Source organism: Cucurbita moschata, unplaced genomic scaffold (genome assembly GCF_002738365.1).
Source record: "Cucurbita moschata cultivar Rifu unplaced genomic scaffold, Cmos_1.0 Cmo_Scf00083, whole genome shotgun sequence".
NCBI lineage: Eukaryota > Viridiplantae > Streptophyta > Magnoliopsida > Cucurbitales > Cucurbitaceae > Cucurbita > Cucurbita moschata.
The window spans coordinates 460846-467115 of NW_019268599.1; positions in this window are offsets into that span (position 1 = coordinate 460846).

The window sequence follows — 6270 nt, forward strand, 5'->3', positions numbered from 1 at the left end:
TTTACCTGAAATAAATGTAGCACACGACTTTAGTATTTTAAGAAATACTCAATAAGTGACTCCACTTGGGATGAAACACATAAACCGTCACAAGACAATCAAACAAAATTGAGGGATCTTAGTGGCTAATTACCGAAAACACAGTCAGTGGAGAGCAATTGAAAAATTGGGACTTGTTCATGCTGATTTGTGTGGTCCGATTACTCCGTCTTCAAGCAGCGGAAAAAGGTATGTGTTGTGTTTTATAAATGATTTTTCTAGGAAGGCATGAATGTACTTTCTCCCGGAAAAATCTGAAACATTTTACCATTTTAAATGTTTCAAAATTTTGGTGGAAAAAAAAGTTGGATACCCATAAAATGCGTGAGAGCAGATAGAGGAATTCAATTTGGCAGAATTTAATGACTTTTGCAAGCAGCATGGAGTGGAGAGACAACTGACCATAGCATATGCTCCACAACAAAATGGAGTAGCTGAACGCAAAAATCGTACAGTGATGAACATGGTAAGAGCACAACAAAGAGATTCTGGCCTGAAGCTGTTATGTGGGTGAACCATGTCTTAAATCGATCACCAACTCTTACAATGAAAGATGTAACACCAGAAAAGAAGAGGCTTGGAGTGGAGTAAAACCATTAGTTGACTATTTTTGAGTTTTTCGGATGTGTGGGATATGTTCATATTCTAGATGCTAAGAGAAAAAAGCTTGAAATAAAAATGTAAGTTGTGTTTCATTTGGAATCAATGGTGAATCCAAAGGGTACAAAATGTTTGATCCTGTAGCAAACAAAATCATAGTTAGCCGCGATGTAATTTTTTATGAGGATCGTGAATGGGATTGGAAAAACTCTGAAAATGAAATTGATTTAGATTGGGGAGAAAGCATTGAAATTTCAACATCAACGGAAGAAGACACAGAACAACACTACTTCAACTTCATCGATTAACTCAGATGGTGAAATTGAACCGACTGTTGTACCTGCTGCTGCACTTGCAGCTAAACCTACTGCTGCACGTGCTGCTGAAATCGAACCAGGTTTGGTTATAAGGGAGGGCAGAAGTCGATGCCCACCTATATGGTCAACTGATTATGTTTCCTGTGAAGGTTTGTCCAAAGAAGATGATGTTAATATGACATTTTTTACAAATTCAGATCCTGTAAGGTATGAGAAAGCAGTAAAAAACTTGGAGTGGAGGATTGTCATGGATGAGGAGTTTAAATCCATTGAAAAAAATCAGACCTCACACTTAGTAACTCTACCTGTTGGTACTAAGAAAATTGGGGGACAATGGATTTATAAAACTAAACTACATAAGCTTGGAAAGGTTGACAAATACAAGGCAAGATTGGCGGTAAAAGGATACACACAAGAGCAAGAAATTGATTACACTGAAGTTTTTGCGCCGGTAGCTAGAATGGATACTGTGAGGATGATCATAGATTTTGCAGGTCAGAAAGGCTGGAAGCTTTACCAGTTATATGTAAAATCAGCTTTTTTTACATGGAGAATGGAAAGAAGATATCTTTGTAGAACAACCATATGATGTATAAGTTCAGTAAAGCACTCTACGGGTTAAAACAGGCACCTAGAGCCTGGTTTAGCCGAATCGAATCCTACTTCATCAAAGAAGGTTTTGAAAGAAGTTCTAGTGAGCATACACTCTTCATTATAAAAGGAAGAAAGGTAACATTTTGGTTGTAAGCATATATGTTGATGATCTTTTGTTTACTAGCAAGGATGAAACATTACTGGGAGAATTTAAGTGTTGTGTGAAAAAGGAGTTTAATATGACTGATCTAGGACAGATGAGGTTCATTCTAGGGATTGAAGTAATACAACAGTCAGATAGCATTTTTATATGTCAAAGGAAGTATACAGCTGAAGTTTTGAAGCGCTTTGAGATACAAAATTACAACTCTGTCTGTAATCCTATTGTTACAGGATAAAAAATTGGTAAAGATGAAAATGGTATTAAAATGGATACAACTTTTTTCAAACAGATAGTAGGAAGCTTAATATATCTCACTGCCATATCTTATGTTTGTTGTCAGTCTAATAAGTCGTTTTATAGTTTGTCCAACGCAACAACATTTTGTAGTAGCAAAAAGAGCTTTGAGGTACTTGAAAGGTACAGTTAACTATGGTGTATTCTACAAAAGGGGAGGAATGAGTAAGTTGATCGATTTTACTGATAGTGACTATGCTGGCGAGATAGAAGACTGCAAAAGCACTTCAGGGCTATGTGTTTATATGAGTGAAAGAGCAGTGGCTTGGTCATCTAGAAAGCAGCCTATAGTCACTTTGTTAACCACAAAAAAAACAGAATTTGCTGCTTCATGTACATGTAATAAGGGTTCTAATCCTACTACTTGACTAACATATCTTACAAATATAAACGAATGTGTAGAGCCTAAATCAAATAAAGTGAAAGTATAGTGTCATAGGATAGATAAAGTACCTATCACCACTGTGTCAAATTTCTTGATTTCTCTATTGGTCGAAGCAGATTCTATTGCTTGAGAGTGAGTTTGCATGAGTTTCACTATAACACCTAAGTCCCTTGGTGGGTTAACCGAGTTTTCCATTCTCCATACAATGAAATTCTTAGCAACATTGCCTTCCTAGCCACACATGTCTACATGCATCGCATTGTGGTTTCTCGTTTCCTCTTGCCCTCTTTTGGTCTTTGCGATATCTTTTGTTTGTTGCTGTCTGCATGCAAGTGGTAGACCATTTAGCTCCCCCAATAAATACCATCTTTTTTTTCCTATAGTAACTGCCAACTCTCAACGCTCCTCAACTCGAGGCCCCTCCATAGCCTTAATAGCCCTTAGAGCGACAACATAAGTGGTAGGATCTATGACCTCCATAGTACGACGAATCTTTGTGTTCAAGCCGAAGATGGACCTCTCAACCATTTTCAATTTTGTGTCCACCAGTTCACATTTCAACCTCATAAATACTCTTGCATAGGTGTGAATGTGGCGGCAACCCTATGTCAACTTGGTGAACTCCTATTGCTTCGATGTTGGGATGCCTTTGGGTAATACTCCTTCAAATATACCTCTTTAAATCGAGACCATGGTATCAACTTCCATTTGGGCTGAGAATCTCTTAGCTATCCATCCACCATAGTTTTGAGTCATTTTTCCAGCATAAATGACATGCATGACACCTTCTGATCATCCAAATAGTTCATTAACAAGAAGATCGTCTCCATTGGCGTTAACCACAATTGTGCCTATGTTTGGTCTCCTGAGGTCCCACTAAAGGTACATGGATCATAATGCTTAAAATTCCATAAGTACCTCGCTTCTCGCGTGGACTGCATACTGTAGGCTTGTTGCGTGGGCACCACCATTTTCTTCATGGCTTAGAATGATTCCTACATTAGGTTAGTAGTGGGGTAGTGTAGGTGCAACAGTTGAGTTACATATCCTTCACAAGAAAGGTTCTCTCTACCTCTACCTGTCCTTTAACAGGAGGTTTTCCCCTTCCTCCACGTCCTCTTTCGCGGCCTCTAGGTGCCATGATTCTAAAACAACCATATATTTATTCTTAAGACTATTGCCTTTTGGTTTAAATCATATTACACATAATATCATGACAAATATAGAACAATACAATCAATGGTGACACATTCAATAAGGAATTACATACCTGACGGTGGTATCACATAAGGGCTTTATGTTATAATTATTTTGTTATTTATTATTTCCTTATGTGGCTTTAAAGATGCTTTCAAACGCCTAAATCTACGGGAGTATTTTAAATTTATATTTTAAGATAAAGTTTTAAATGTTTAGTTTAGTATAAGAGCATAGAGTATGATGACAGTAGATAATTTAGGTTACTAGAAATCTAGGATCGTTTCAATCTTTCCTCCTACAAAAGTAAAAGGGTGGTCAGATTCTAGATTATATTACCCAACAAAGAGGTTAATTAAATATGGAATTTCTTATGTGTTTGTAGTGTTACTTTTGCCTTAGTCATTATCAATAAAAAGATCATTATAGAGTAGGTTTTGTTGGATTCAAACTCTCGTCCAAATATAACATATTTTAACGGGGATGTAATAACTTGCTATATATAATACACCCTATTAATTGTTACATGGATATATTTAGATAAATAAGGTTAGAAAAGTAGTGGGATTTAGATGATACAACGGAGTAAATGTTTGTTGTATACCAATTTGATTTGACTATATATAAAAGAAACAAAACAATGGATTTGTGAACAAAGAAAAAGTTACCAACTTAAACTCCCATAAAAAAAAAAATGAAGCCTCAAAACATAAACATATTCTGTCTCGTCATATTACTTGCTTTTAAATCAAACATGATTATTAGCTCATGTTTTGCAGAATCCGACTCAAAGATACAACGCCCATTCTCCCCGTGGGAAGTTGCAATTTGGAATCATATGAAGGATTCAATTCTCTTGGCTCACTGCAAGTCTAAAGACAACGATTTAGGCGAACATGAAATCGACCTTGGAGCAAAATACTCTTGGACCTTCAAAGAAAATTTTTGGCAATCAACACGATTTTGGTGCAATTTTAGCAGCAAACACGGACATGCTTCTGGTGAAGTATTTTGGCCAGAAATGGAAAATTGGTTTAGTGATCAATGTTATAATAGTATTTGTACTTGGGCAGCAGAAGACAATGGCATTTCCTTACGTCTTAGTTCTAAAGAATCATATCTATTAGAGTACCCTTGGAAATGATCGTTGAGTTACATTGGGTTGATTTAAACACAACTTCCAAGGATGTTGAGTTTCATTGGGTTGATTTCAACACAATTCTTGATCTAGACACAAGAAAACCCTTATTGCTTTTCTATTTTGGAGATTGAAGGTCACTTCTTTTGTACTTGTTGAGCTAAAATGTATACCGATGATAATAAAAATAAAACATGATATAGTTATATATATATATATATATATATAAACTTTTTTTTTTTTGAAAGATACAAGTTGTAAGGACTGGCAGACTCGTTGGCTTCATAAAAGACGGAAATTTTTTTAGCGAAATAAAACAAGAAAATTTAAAACATAATATACATTATATCAAAATAAAGTTCATACATAAGTTTTTAAAACACAACCCAACCGTTAAGACACAAAATACGGAATGGACACAAAACATTTTAAAATAAAAAGTTTGAGGACGACAGGTGAAACTTGTCTACGGCACCTACTCCAGAGTCCCCTCCCGACCTTAAAAAGCTCCTTATTAACTGAAAAATATGAAAAATAAGGAATGATTACAAAGACTCAGTAGGTAGCCTACTTGTAGGCTCTTAATTGTGTCCTTGATATGCTAGAGTATCACACTCCTTCTTTTCTTTTTCTTTTTCTGGTTGTAAGTACTTGCACTCTATAGTTCTTATCCTTGACTTGTGGGTTCATATCACGATCTATCCTGAGAACCTTGGTCCTTAGATCCTTTAAACTTTAGTTCTAATCCAAGGGCCTTAGTACTATGGTTCTTAGGTCTTGGTTCTTGGTCTTAGAACTTAGATCTTGATCCATATTCTAGTCATTGATTTTTGTCTTGTTTTTGGTAATTTCTAGGTTCTTGTTTTGCTCTTTTAAGGATATCTAGTACTAAATTATACTTTACCCTATATATATCATATTTGATATTTTATTATAAGCAAATATCTTTTTACCATATGTATCTTTTCATATATTGTTATTTCCATTTATTTCTATTTTCATATCCTTGTAATTTATTTGATTATAAACCGAGAACATTGACACACCATTCAGGTGTGGTGGTTTAACAAATATTCTCAGGTTCGTTCTCCAAGACACTCCCCTAAGATTTATGGTACTATTCATGAACCTGACAACCTTTATCCAAGGTTTCATGCGTTTCAATTGATAGAGTTTCATAATATTTGGAGGTTATCTAGTTCATGAACTGAAGCTAAATTAACTTATGGGTATTATGGTCATTTTACATCATTTCTTGGTTTTACTACTTAACCTTTTTAAATGACAACCAAATTTCTTGGTTTTGGTTGATGGGTTCTAATTCACATAATAACAAGGTCAGTATTGAAATTGGGATGAAAAACAACTAAACAGGCGAAAAACGGGTGAGAATAGGGGGCTCCACATGCCTGCATGCACAGGCAAAGCTCCCCCACGCGCTAGCACGCGTCCCCCACGTGCAATGAACACAGGCGGTCAGCTCGGGCATCGCGCGAGCAGTGGTGCACATCGAACCCCTACGGCGCAAACTTACCCTTCAAAT